The 15,417-nt window shown below is 32.9% G+C and overlaps 1 protein-coding gene across 3 annotated transcripts in view; it reads left to right on the top strand.

The window, feature by feature from the left end:
- The window catches only part of LRRC7 (leucine rich repeat containing 7), a 570,226-nt gene that overhangs the window by 74,416 nt on the left and 480,393 nt on the right, over window positions 1-15,417 (top strand). The window lies entirely within an intron of this gene.

Below are 15,417 nucleotides of genomic sequence, written 5' to 3'. Positions count from 1 at the left end.
GTTAATAATCCACAACTTTAAAACAGGAAAGAGGAAAGAAAATAGCTGGGAAAATAAAAACGTGCAGTTCGAACCATAACTGTCTGTGAGTCTAGATATCTGGTTCTTGTTCTGTTGGCATTAGGTGCAAGATATTTACTTCTTGCAATTGTCTACTTGATCTGAGGGTCTTTGGCAAAAACTTTATCATACTCTCAAAATTTGTCCATTTCTGGAGGGTTCCTAAATGTCTTCAGCTTGAAGTCTCCAGAAGGATACAGGTCTGAGGAAAAACATTCTAGCATTTTACTGTTGTTAGTTTTTAACAGTACCAGATAACATCCCTTTCACTGTCTTAAAGGAGATTTTTTTTCTGATGTCTTTTCCGCAAGATGAAATCTCTCAGAACGTTATAATGGTAGAAATTGAAATCCTCTATTTACATATAACACACAATTAATTCTTGAGGATGTAATCCATGATTGTCCTGGGAGGAAGAACATGTTATAAACAGTGTAAACTTTTTGACTTGTATAATAGATACTTTTTGACTTGTATAATAGTGAGCACTATGATTGTTCCTGATTAGTAAGAATAATGAATTAATAACTCAGAAACAAAGTCACTTTTTAGACTCATTATGCATTGTTCTTTTTAGAGAACACAAGGGTGTTTCTGAGAAATACACAATCATTAAACATAGATATTTTAATTTATTATGTTAATATAAATAAATATTTTGTTATATTTATTTTATTTAATTAATATAGGAGGACTGAATTTCTCTTTTGTCATTTTTTTAATTCTAAGTTTGGTAAATAAAGTACCTGTAATTTTGAGTTAATTAAAATTTGAGAAATGAATCACAAATAGTTCCATTGTCTTTTCACTTGTAATATGGAGGAGCAAAGATAATTCAGGTTTAAATGAAATCTTAAAAGTTTTATTATTTTGAGTTGCTGCTTGAATTTGGAAAAGAAAAAAATCAATAAAGGTTGTTAATGCAGTAAAATACTAACATAAGTCATAATATCTACAAAGTCATTATTGGCAATATTTCATAAACACAATTAAGATGTTTATTAGGAAATTACCTTTCAAAAATAATGAAATTTTCTTTCAAAATGATTCAGGAAACAAAAAAGTTCAGAGGGTTCAATAAAATATTTTTGGTGATACAAGGAAATTCTTTTACCTGGATAGAGAACTTGGACGTTTTATGACAAGACATCCCAGATTCTGAATTTATTCCTTTACTTTTTCCATGTAACAAGTTATAGTAATATTTTATAAACTTTTTACATTAGGAATAAATTCACTCACTCTGGAACAACAGTACTCAAAACAATTTTGAAGACAATTCATATATTTATTCCACTTATATATTTCTCATACATTTCATATATTTATTCATTCTCCATCAGCACTAGAAACCTAGACAAACTGAAATTACCTATCTCAGACCTTTTACATGGACAGTACTTTAAGTTTGTCTTCTATTTTCTTTTTGTTATAAATCTTTCAATTAATCCTTAATACTCTGTTTATTTATTTAGACATATACAAATATATATGAGTAGAGGGAAATAAAGGGTAAAATGAAAACGCTAAACATTAGCTTTAAGAAATTAATCAGCATTCATGTATATATTACTAAATTTATCATATTGATAACCTTTACAGCTTATTAAAATTACAAACTACTTATAATTTGTATGCATATTTTTATTCCTATGGAAGCATTATAGCTAGCATTATCTCAATGTTTTATATTAATTACCACCTTTAACCAAAATAATCAACTTGCTTTTCGGGCAAAAGAGAACTAGAAGATGAAAAATTAATAATTTTGTAGCTATATTTTCTATAAGCACACTTTTTTTTAGAACTTAAACAAATTTTAAAATATATAATCATCAAGACATTTGTACATAGCATTGCTTGATAGCCATTCTACATATAAAAATTTTAAAAGTTAATTTAAAACTGTATGGTGACATATGCCTGTATCTTTTCCTTAAAATTAAGTAGTCAAATATCATTTATTAGTTAACTCGTTTTAATAATAGTAAAAAGTTTTAAGTTGAATAAAGATCTGGAAGTTATAATTTAAGCTAGCCGTTAGAACTTCATGGTTGGTAGCATGGTAGCATTAAAATAATTCATAACAGTAAACCATTTAACTGATGCTTAATATTATTTCATGTGGTTGAATACAATTTTAGGTTTTTATAATTTGAAAACCTTTGAGGAAGCAATAATAGTTTACAAGGCCTATTGCTATTATGATAATTTTATAAAGTTTAAATCATGAAATGTTATAACTAAATTTTCTTTTAATAAAAATACTATGCCGATGCTATTTTTACATGGGTACCATATCAGAGAGAAAAATGTAGTCATTTTACATTTTAAATTAAATCACTCTAACTTATTCAAAATATCGCAAATCTTGCTTGAAATTTTTCTACTGCAAATAAACCATTATATTCAAATATCAAAAAGTTATGATCAATTAATGTGTAATATTTCCCAAGAAAAAAGGAAAAGATAAGGATAGGAAGGTAAAAAAGGAAATATGAGAAGAAATCACCTTCAAGCAAAAGTAAGGAGATCTATTATAGTAAATATAATAACTTACTTTTTAGGCAGACAAGACAGAATCTGTTCATGAGGAGTTTCTCTTTCTTTCTCGTCTTTTCTTTTTCTTCTTGTTTGCTCTAAAGTGCCTCTCAAACACACTCAATAATGTCAAAGTTTTCTCAAAATAGCCAGTGCAACTTCAGATTTTCCCTGATAAAATCATGCCAGTTAAAAAGATATGCATATGGCTGACAACATGAAAACATCATGTGTTTAAGTAGAGGTTTTAAATAGACTGAAAACTTTATGAAAATTGCAAAAGTCATTGTATCAGTTGGTATTCTCTAGAGAAACAGAACTAATGACAGATGATACATAGATAGATAGATAGATAGATAGATAGATAGATAGATAGATAGATAGATAGATAGATAGACAGACAGACAGACAGATAGATAGATAGATTATATGATAGATTGGAAGGGATTTATTGTGGAAAATGGCTAATGTAATTATGGAGGCTGAGAAGTCCCATGATATGCCATCTGCGGGCTGGAGAGCCAGGAAAGCCAGAGGTGTAATCCAGTCTGAATTAGAACCAGGGGAGCTGATGGTACAACTCTCAGTCCAAGGCTGAAGGCATGGGAATAATGGGGGCAGCCAGTGGTTTAAGTCCTGAAATCTGAAGGCCCAAGAAGCAGGGGCTCCTGTGTCCAAGGGTGGGAGACAATGGGCCTCAGCTCAGGAAGATAGGGGAAGCATTGGATCTTCATCTGTCTTTTGTTCTTGGTTCTAAATGGATGAGATGATACCTGCTCACATTGTTGAGCTTGGATCTTCTTTACTTAGTCTGCTGATTCAAATACTAATCTTTTCAGGAAATACCCACACAAACACACAGAGAAATAGTGTTTTACCAGCTATCTGGGCATCCCTTAGCCCAGTTAAGTTAACATATAAAATTAACTCTCACAGTCAGTAAAAAAAGAGTGCTTGTACAAATGTGTATCTGCAGAACCTGGCCAACTGCCAGCCAATATCACATGAGGGCCCAACAAAACAACTCTTTTCTCCAAAAACAGAAATTCCTCTGCAGCACATTCTCCTCCAGCCTCCTTCAGCTGTTTTCCTAATGGTGTGTCCCACATTCTTTTGCAGTTCAAGTCCTCTTTCCCAATGATGAGCAATATGTCTTATTAACCACAGGAAAGTTTTGCTCCTTGCTAGGTCATGTGATGGATGCACGTAAACTACCCTAATCCCTCTCTCTGTTTAAAATTACTCTCAACTTCTTTGCTCTCTTTACTCATCAGGCTGAGGGATTAATGTCAGATTACTATAGGAAGTTGACAGAAATTCCAAAATTGTATGATTGTTTTGAGGCATCCTCCACTCCCTTATTTGATTTGGAAAGAAGGCCAAGTAACCCCTCTGCTGGCCTGTGAAGTGTATTTTCTGGTAACAGCATAATTAGGAATTTAAAAAAAACTAGAAGATCCCTAAATGTTCTAAATTAAACAACGTATTTAAAAATAACCCATGCATTGAAGAAGGAATCACAAACAAATTAAAAATATTTCAAGCTGAATAGAAATAAAAATGTAGCAAAATTTGTGGGATGCAGTTAATGCAATGCTTGGCAAAATTTTTAGTTTTAAAGGATTTCATTGTTTCAATGTCCTATATATGGTCTGTCTTGGAATATATTCTATGTCCATGTGAAAAGATTGTCTGTTCTGCATTTGTTGGATATAGCGTTCTATAAATATCCATAAGAACAAGGTGATTGAGAGTGATATTCATATCTTCTGTACTCTTACTAATTTCCTCTAACCTTTTTCAATTTCCAAGAGAGAGGTATTGTGTTTTTTAAGTATGGTTGCATATTTTTGTATTTCTCTCTTTTTTTCTGTGAGTTTTTGCTTCGTACATTTAGAATCTCTTACTTGGTGCAAACACATTTACGGTTGCTACATCTTCCTGATGAATTATCCTGTTTATCATTATCAAAAATCTCTGTCTCTCTTTTTAAAGTCTTTGTCTTATATTTTACATTTTTCTGATAAAGCTGTAGCCTCACTAACTTTCATATGCTTCCAGTTTGCATGATAGATTATTTTCCATCCTTTTATTTTCAGTGTACTTCTTGTAAACAGATAAAATTGGTTCTTGCTTTTTTAACCATATGGTTTCACTGGTGACTTCTATCAACTATTAAAGGAAGAAATATTACCAATATTAAGCACACACGTTCAAAAAATACTGGAAGAGTAAACACTTCCCAATTAACCTTGATACCAAAACCTGGTATCAAGTTTTTTGCTAAGGAATAGACACAAAAATCTTTAACAAAATGTTAGCAAATTTAATCTACCAATATATAAAAAAATGCATCATTAACAAATTAGGCTTATCTGAGGATTAACACTGAAAAATCAAACAATTTTATTCACCATATTAACAGGATAAAGGAGAAAAACCTTGTGACCATCACAATAAATGCAGAAAAAAGCATTTTACAAATTAAATAACCTTTAGTCATAAAACCCCTTACCAAGTCTAGAATAGAAAAAAATTTCCTCCATTTAATAAGAGTGCCTACAAAAATCTATAGCTAATGTTAGACTTAATTACTCGAGTGCCTTCTTCAAGATAGAGAACAAAGCAAGAATATTCATTGTTGTAACTTGTACTCAACATTGTATCAGAAGGTCCAGCCATGGTAGTACAGTAAGAAAAGGCACAAAGTTTGGAAAATAAGTAAAATCTTTTTTTAATCACAGATGACATAATTAATTTTATACAAAACCCAAAGGAATCTATAAAGCCAACTACCTGAAATAATTAAGACTGACAAATTCTAAATATGCAAATTCAATATAAAATAATCAATTGTATTTCTGAAAAATTTAAAACTGCATTAACTGTAGCATCAATAACTATAAAATACTTACTCATAAGGTGGGCCTTCACCATATAGAGGCTCAGGCCTTCAGTTCTGGAAAACTACCTTGTCTTTCTGCAATGTTTCCTTCATTTTGTGTGTTCTTTATGGAATTGCAATTAGTTAAGATACTTGACCTCCTAAATTAATAACATGAATTTTCTTTTCCCTTTTTGTTCAACTCTCAACATTTTCTTTATATTTTTCATCATTCTTCACTTTTAGAATGAGGCACAGAGAACCTGGGTAATTCTTCAGGATCACTCAGTCTTTGTTTGAACTGCTCTTTGGAAACAGAGCACATGACTTTAGCGACTACACAATACTGCTTTTTTTAGAAAATGCTTTTGTAATGAATAACCTGATGTTTAATTAATGAGTGTATCCTATAGGGCAGAGAAGCCACAAAAAGATATTAAAATGCGTTTATAATACTATGAGAAAATATAAAGATGAGGTTTTATAAACGTGATACCATAAAATGTTCCAATTGTTTTGGTTTGGAACTATGATAAATCTTGGTATTGAATTGATTTTTCCAGCAAACATTTACAATAAAATAGAACTGGAATTTTTTCTTGTTCCAGATTGCAAATTCCTCAAGGTCAAAGGCCATATTATATTAAGTTTTATACCTCAGAATGGAATAATAGCTTGTTATAGATGACTTATCACTGATATTCTAAAATTTTGGAAGTCAAGTTATTTATATGAATGATTAAAAAGATGTACATTATGGCTAATTGGACAGCATACTTATAATTAGGCTCAGAGCTTACTCCCTTTTTTTCAAACTGAAAGTATGGATAATACATGCCATATGTTTTTAAACTCATTTTTGTAACTATAACTTAAAATTGCTATTAAAGTGCTAGAGCCTTATATATTTATTTTACTTTATTATTTTTTCCATCTGCTAAGGGATATTTTAAATAGATATGAGAGTCTGATGAGTATCTTTGCATAGATTTCTACTTAAGCCATTGTTTACATTTTTCTTCATCTTTTTGGAATAAGGCAATAAAATAGTGTAAATAAGTAAATTCATATTTCAAACAGTTATAATAGTATGTGGTACATATATAACATTTAGAATAGCGCTAATATAAAAAGGGATATTAGGGACTTACCAATATTTGGCTTTGTAGTTTCATGCATAATCAAAGTTAAATGTTGACTTCTAATTTGAAAGTCAACACTTCCTAATCTAGCTGGAGTCCTTGATGAAACTCCTTGGCTGCATGTGCTATGCTGTCACAAAGAGGGAAGCTGCTACCATTAAAGACAGGAATGTTGGTCTTTGAGCATTCCTATGCAATCTTCGCATGGCTTCAGTACACATTCTCTGCTTCCTATGATATCTACTCCTTGGTTCTGAAAAATCTGTATCAATTTAAAACCAGTGCAGCCGAACCTCTATAGTAGTGCTTATCAATCCTGGCTGCACTAATACATCTGTTAAATGATTTGACACCAACACAGTCTTTTTTAATAAATCTGAAATAGGGTTTAAGGATCTCTATTCTTAAGAGGTTTCACTGGCTATTCAGATTGAGTACCCTGCATCATGGGAGCTGCTTTTAGAGGCAGCCAGAAGTTGGGTCCAGCAACCACATATCAGAGCTGGCCTACATCATTCTAAAGATTACAACATCTAGAGGAAAATCTTGGAAAGAAAAAAAAAAGTCATAGTAGGAAACAGAATCCTAGAATATATGTCCCCACTAGAAATGTATTATAGGCACAAACCAAAAGATTCCTGCTATTAATGCCAAAAAATATATAACACATTTTCAGGTCTTTTGGTCTTCAGTGGGAAATGAGTTTGTACTTAAATGGGCAGAAAATTAGCCAAAAGTCATCCACACACTTTGCTAGCCAGCACTAGATGTGTATAAGGCCCATGGGGTGGACGTTTGAATTCTACTTTCCTACCAGATTTAACTTTCTTTTTATAATGCACCCTTTAAAGATTCTGTGAAACAAAAGAATGTCTAATTTTCAAATTAAAGTGCCTTTATTTTGCTTTCAATCTTGAGTGCTAGAACTCAAGTGGATGTAAAATGCTAAATTTTTGCTTACTTTCCTCAACACAGAAGATATTTTCAGTTCTGGCAACCACCTTTGTGGATAAACTGGCCATGATTCTGATTTTGATGCTCTGTAGGCTCCCTAGTAACTTTCAAGAATTTATTTTGTATCTAATGTTTTCCATTCCTTCTACAATTTATTTAGTGTAGATTTATTTTTACTTGTTTTTTTTCTAAAGCCTATAGGCCCCTTCAATTTGAAGCTTATATTTTTATTTACTTCTGGAAAAATATCTGTCAGTTCTTCAAATACTATTTCTAACTCATTCTCTCCTTTTCAAAATCCCATTATATGTATATTAAGTATGCATAAGCAATCATACATGTTTCTTAATATTTCTCTCATATTTTCTATCTACTTTAGACTACATGCTACACATGGGATGATTTTTTCAATTGATATATTATTTTATTGAGTGTATATTTGCTATTTGCTTCTTTTCCAAATTTACCTGAGATAGCTAGCTAGCTAGATACATTCCAGATCAACACATGTAAAATTCAGTGATTCTTTCAATAGATTTCTCTAAATACAAATGAAAATGCCTTTAGCTAATATAAAATGTTTTCAAAAGTTTATCTAGTAATCCTTTTTTTCAGATTTATTTCTAGGAATTTTAATGATTCAATAAGAAAGTATGGATTTCCGGAATACTAGGTTAATAACACTAAACAAGGTAAATAGACATGGACCCTGTCTTCATGGAACATAACCTTTAAGAAAAAATACATACTTGATGTTATGATTGTTTGGAGGTTTAAATGAGTGTGTGTAACATTTAGTGTGTGTCTCTTGGTAATTGTTCATAAATTAACTATTATTAATTTGTATGAAAATAATACTCGAGGTGTTATGAAAAGTGAATTGTATGGTTCTGTGGGAGTCTGTAAGAGGAACAGGGAGATCTCCTGAGGAAGGCCTAAGAACGACATACTCACTAGATGAGCAAGGGTGGAGCCTATTAATCCTGAAAACCAATTATTGTCCTTCTTCTGCCTTGCTCCATGTCCAGGGAGAAGACCTATTAGCTGGTTTCTGGCTGCAACTAACCAGTGGGAGACACTGGTTGGAGAAGAAAGAGAAATGGGAAAAGCCAGAGTATTTCTCTCCCACCACAGGGGCCTTCACTAGCAGCAGCTACATATCCTCCATCACGTTTTTGGCTCCTGCCCAATAAGCCTACTAAGGTTTCAACCTCTGCTATATGAATCAAGGCCCTGGGCTTCCGAAACATGCCTCTTCCTGTTTACATACACACTGGCTTCCAGCTCTTGCTACTCTCTGCCCTCTCTTGGACTTCTCAGCTCCTCCACCTCCTGTGTAACCAATTTCCTTGCACTCAATTCTCTCTGTGACAAATATTTGAAGTGGTTTTTTACTTTTAGTAACACTGTGAGACACTAGGTTAAAAACAGGTGATGAGATATGTTGTAGACAGCACAAAGAGTATACTGAAAGGTCTCACTATGAGAAAAGGCAAATGGGATTGTATTTTTATGGATTCTAGAAAGCTACCAGAAAATGTTGAGAAAATATTCTTTTGAGAAAGTAATCATGTGCTGGCACAGAATTAAAGATTTTTTAAAGATTTATTAAACATTACGATGCAGTTTTTCAATATTTCCCATTCTCTAAAATGTTATTACTATTGGAATGTGAACACACAGATATTGTTAGATTCTGTCTCACTCACTATACACTTCAGTACCTGGCTTCACCACTCACCAGTTACATGACGTACAAGTTACTTTACTTTTTGTTGCCTCAGTTTTTTCATACATAAAGTGGAAATTATAATAGTAACTTATTTACTTCATAAAGTACCTACAATGGTGCCTAGTTACAGTGAGTATTCTCAAATTGTTAGTTCTTGTTTTGTTCTTATTTTTTTTCCTCAATTTTGAAGGGAGAGAAAGCTATGGGAAGTGAGGATGATATATGTGCTTTGCCTAACCAAGATTTTAAGCAGACCTACAGTACTACGGAAGAAAGGAAGTGAAATCTGGAAATGTTACTAGGCTTCAGATTTTGAAGATTTGTGTATGACATATAAAAGGTAATTAAATATCTAGAGCATTCAAAAATATTCTGGGACTGCTTTAGATAATGAAATTGGAAGGAAATGATAATAGAGATTAGAAGTAATTTGGAAAGTTCTGGTAACCCTCTAGGAAAGATGTCAACAAAGAGACCACTAGCCCATATGGCACCTTTGCTAATTGAAAAATGACTCCCCTTCCTCCATGCACATGCAATTCCATGCAAAAGTATATGGTTTGGTAGACAGGCTCCTAAGCCTGGTTCTTTTATGCAGTTCACAAACTGCCCCCAGCTTTTTGTGCAAGCAGCTTTAGACATTACAAAATAGCTTAAGAGTGGTAAAGATGGCTTAAAGAATCAAAGTGATTGAAAAAAAAAAAACAAAAACACCCTCACAGGATAATTCTTGGCCTTCAATGACAGTCACATAAGGATTAGGCTCACTCCTCAAGGAGATTTAACAGATATGAATACTTTATGGATTATGACAGGCAAGCATGTGATAAGAGATGGTAAGATACAGTTAGAGAATCCATCAATGTTTTCCAAAACAAATATTAATTTCAAGTCAGTGTGACTCTTTCTGCTTAATGAAACTCAAGGACATAGCACAACAGTAATAATCTTACTCCATTATTAATTTTGTGGTTTTTTCTTCAAGGAAAATTATTTCCCTGGCACATATTAATTTTATTTATTCCTTATAAAAGAAGAGCAAATTTGTTTTTTAATATTCTTTGGAATATTATTGAAAAACATTTTCATAAAAAGCCAAGCATCAGCCAGGCGCGGTGGCTCACGCCTGTAATCCCAGCACTTTGGGATGCCAGGACGGGTGGATCACGAAGTCAGGAGATCAAGACCATCCTGGCTAACATGGTGAAAACCCGTCTCTACTAAAAATGCAAAAAATTAGCCGGGCATGGTGGTGGGTGCCTGCAGTCCCAGCTACTCGGGAGGCTGAGGCTGGAGAATGGCGTGAATCTGGGAGGCAGAGCTTGCAGTGAGCCGAGATCGCGCCACTGCACTCCGGCCTGGGTGAAAGAGAGAGACTCCGTCTCAAAAAAAAAAAAAAGAAAAAAGAAAAAGCCAAGCATCTTTGGCATTTGTTACACAAGAATACATTGCTTCATACATGTAGCAAATATTCATTAAGCATGCATTATAGGCTATCTGTGAAGTCTTTGTGTTTGATACACACGTCTTTAAGCTTTGTTTAAAATTAGTGTTTTTAGCCATAGCTTCCTAAACAAAATATAATGTTGTGCAATTTCTTATAATCAGAAAATTTTAATCATTTCTTTTAAAATATACTCTGAGTGCTTCAAATTTTCAGACACTCCTTGGCAGAATTTGGGAGCATATTGCAAGCATCATTGGTTTGGCACTGTCGATAGCTTACCTAATTTACTGGGTATATTTTAGCACATTTTTCATTTGGTTATAGCTGCCACTGATATAAATGCTATCCTCACATGAAAGTTACAGCAGTAGTGACAAGTATAGATGTCAATTTCAAAATTATGGACTGAAGCATCGAGCTAAATTATTCCCTGAGACAGTTTGGCATGTCTAGATTCATGAAAATAAGTGATGAATGTCAACTCTTTCTAATTAGGTGACATGCTGGAGGTACCATATGAATACAGCTAAGTTTTGGCATGAACTTAGAGGCATAAATATGTTAACTTTTCCATATTTTATTCATATACTGTATAAATAATTTCAAATCTGCATATTTATTTAAAGATATATATTTTTAAAAACATTGTTTTCTGAGGCAAGTTTAACCTGGTTTACAAATCATCCTACGGTACTGATTAGAAAAAAAAAGTGCACTACATTTGAAGCAAGAGCAACTATAACTTTCTCTATAGTTGAGAGCAAAATTACGCATCCTTTGGGACATAATGGAACTTTGCAAATCCAATTATATCTGCCAATTCAAAGAGTTTTCATTTTGTCTTGCTGTATCTACCAAAGTTATTTTTAAAAGCACTGGCAGATAAAATTAACATAATTTATTTAAAAGTTAAAAGAAAAGCACTGTGGGAGTACTGACATCAGTAAAATGACATAATAAGAAGTCCTAGCCCCTCCACAGAAATATTGATTAAGCAATAATACATGGAGCAAAATACCTTTATGAGAATTCCAGAATCCAATTAAAAAGTTGCAGTATCCCAGGTGAGCACAAAACTGAGAACACTTGCATTAAAACAGGTAAGAAGAGCAATTTCACTTTACCTGCATCAGCCCATTCCCAACACCAAGAGAGAATGTCCTGGCTCCCTGCTTCTCTGTCAAGGGAAAAGAGAAGAGTGGAACATGCATGTAAAGTTCTAGCTCTTTGGAGGGCTGTCTGGGGGACTGGTTTCTGTCAGTACCTCATTCAGAGCACTGACAGAACTGGCAGAGTTTGCATTCCTGGAGGCCCACTGAGAACAAGAAGAGGAGGGCATGGCTTGGTCCAATCAGCATGACTTGGTGTGAATAGAAAAGTTACACAACTTGAAGCTTCTCCTTCAGGAGGAAAGGAGAGGAGTGGAGAGTGTATCCTGCATTTCAGCTCCTGGAATGGCTACCCAAGCAACTGGTAATAGTCTTGCCTTACTTAGGGCCCTGATTAGAAGCCAGAATACTTTGGATTTGGAGTTCAACTCTCCTTACATCTCAAGGAACTGTCCAGAACAATTAGGCAAGAAAAAGAAATAAAGGGCATACAAATAAGAAAGAGATACAATTTTCTCTGTTCACAGATTACATGATGTTATACATAGAAAACCCTAAAGATTTCACAAACTGTTAGAACTAATATATCAGTTCAGCAAAGTTGCAGGATACAAAATCAACACACAAAAAATAAATTACATTCTGTACATTAACAATGAATAATTCAAAAAGGAAATTAAGAAACTTATCTATAGTAACACCAACAAAAATAATTAGGGAAGCAAAAGACCTGTAAACTGAAAATTATTAAATATTGATAAAATGAATTAAAGAGGACCTAAATAAATGAAGAGGCTCTTGTGTGCATGGATTTGAAGACTTAATATTGTTAAAATGCCCATGCTACCCAAAGCAATCTACAAATTCAATGCAATCTCTACCAAAATCCCAATGGCATTTTTAAAGTGAATTGTGTAATTGTTTTTTCAATTCTATAATTTGGAAAAACTCCCCTATCTCCCGTGGAACCTCAAAGGACTCTGAATAGCCGTAACAGTCTTCAAAAAAAATAATAATAACCAAAATAGAGGCTTCACATCCCTTGATTTCAAAACTACAGTATTAAAACATTATATTACTGCCATAAAGACATATAGACCAATGGAACAGAAGAGAGCTGAGAAATAAACTCACTCATATATGTTCAAATGATCTTTGTCAATGGCATCAAGACTGTACAATGGGGAAAGGATAGTTTCTTCAAGAAATAGTGTGGGGAAAACTGAATACCCACACACAAAAATCAACTCAAAATGGATTAAAAATTTAAAGATAAGATGGGAAACCATAAAATTCCTAAAAGAAAACACAGAAAAAGCTTCTTGCCAATTGGTCTTGGCAATGATTTATTGGATTTGACACCAAAAACAGGGTCAACAAAAGTAAGGATAGATATGTGGGATAACATCAAACTAAAAACTTCTGCATAACAAAACAATCAACAGAATAAAAAGGTAACTACAGAATGGGAGAAAATATTTACACATGACATATCTGATAAGGGGTTAATATTCAAAATATACAGAAACTGTTAAAATTCAAAAACAAAATAACCCAATTTAAAAGTGGGCAAATAATTTAAAAATTTTTTTCCAAAGAAGAAAAACAAGTGACCAACAGATCTGTGAAAAGATGCTCAGCATCACTAATAATCGGGGAAATGCAACTCAAAACCACAATGAGGTATCACCTCTTATCTGTCAAGATGGTCATAATCAATTTTTTTTAAGTGTTAGCAAGTATGCGTGCTAATAAAAAAAAAGAAAACTGTTAGCAGGGATGTGGACAAATTAGAACCTTTTTGCATTGTTGGTAGGAATGTAAAATGTGCAGCCACTGTTTTCTAACAGTATGGAGGTTCCTCAAACTTTTATAAAAAGAACTACCATATAATCCAGCAATCCCACTTCTAGGCATTTATCCAAAACAATTGAAATCAGGATCTCAAAAATATATTTATGCCCTTATGATTATTTCAGCCTTTTTCACAATAGCCAGGAGGTGACAACATCTTGAGCGTCCACAGTAGAATATTACTTGCCATAAAAAAGGAAAGCCTGTCACGTGCAAAAACATGGATGAACTTTGAGGATGTTATTCTAAGTGACATAAGCTAATCGCAGAAGGGCAAATACTAAATGTTTATACTTATGTGAGGTATCTAAATAGTCAAACACATAGAAACAGAAAGTAGAATGGTGGTTTCCAGGAGTTGAGAGGAGAAAATGGGGAATTGCTGTTCAATAACTATAGAATTTCAGTCATGCAAGATGAAATAGGTCTAAAGATTTGCTGTACAACGATGTGTATATAATTAATAATCCCGTAATGTACACTTAAAAATTTGTTAAGAATTTAGATCTCATGTTATTATTTTTTTTTTTTTTACCACAACAAGCAAAAGCACTATAGGACTAGAATAGGCATGATACTAAGCACCTTACATTTATGTTAGGAACAAAATGAAAATATCAAAGTGTGAAAGTACAAGAAACTTTAGATAAAAATATCAAAAAAGGGGAAACTTAAAACTTATGTCATTGATTTAATTATGTTGTTATACTTTCATCTTATCAATGGAAACTATACGTATAAAATGCAAATGAAATTCTGGGTGAATTATAATAATGTAAACTGCTGATAGTTTACCTTTTATTTCAACAAATTCAAGTGAGCAAAAATATATCATAATTGCTTTTTCTCCATTTTAATTCCTGATAGAGCCTTGCTTCCAAAATTAGAGTTGTGATAACAAGTCATGATAACCCTTATTGAAGTTGCCAGTCTTATTACACAGATCATGTGCCAAATAGACTTTAAGATGCCTCTATATCAGTGCACTTATGTAGTTATGCTAGGTGAAGAAGCAATGTTAGTACTCTAAATATAGGAAATCCAGCTTCTTAATTTAAAAAACCCATTTGTGAATCTTTTTTCTATAAGTTCATTTTTACAAAGATGATAACTGCTATTAGGTTTCAAGGGAAGTTATACATATTATCTTTCTTCAAACAAGTGAGAAAAAAGTTGGGACAAGTTAATAATGAATATGGCAACTTGCCTGCTACTTATTCACCATTAATAAATGATAAATTGTTTTAATAACAAACTGGCTGTGCTTCTCAGAAATGAAATTAATTTTTAAAATATACATTTTGATAAATTATCAAAATTATCCATTCCAAATATGTTGGCCAATATTTCAAATAGTTTGGCTTCAACTTGGATGTCCTGTTGTCATTCATCAAAATTGAGGTTTTCCCCTAAGCTGGTGCAATGTTCTATATCTCGAAGCTAATTTGTCTTATCCAACCAGTAGGCAAATTAATCCCTGGAGCAAGTTAGGCACTTCAAGAAAGCTATGCACTTGCTCAGGTTCTGTGATAAATTACTACTCCATAAATATTTAATGAAGTTAAATAAAAGAGTTCACAAACCTTTCAGGTATGGTTGAATATATTTACTACTAAGACAGTTGATAAGTTATGGGTTACATTCAAGTGCTAGTAATATAAACCACCCAAAACTGTCCCAAACCAACCTGTGTT

Source organism: Gorilla gorilla, chromosome 1 (genome assembly GCF_029281585.2).
Source record: "Gorilla gorilla gorilla isolate KB3781 chromosome 1, NHGRI_mGorGor1-v2.1_pri, whole genome shotgun sequence".
NCBI lineage: Eukaryota > Metazoa > Chordata > Mammalia > Primates > Hominidae > Gorilla > Gorilla gorilla.
Note: the sequence above shows the minus strand (reverse complement) of the source record. Positions and strands in the feature narration are given on the sequence as shown.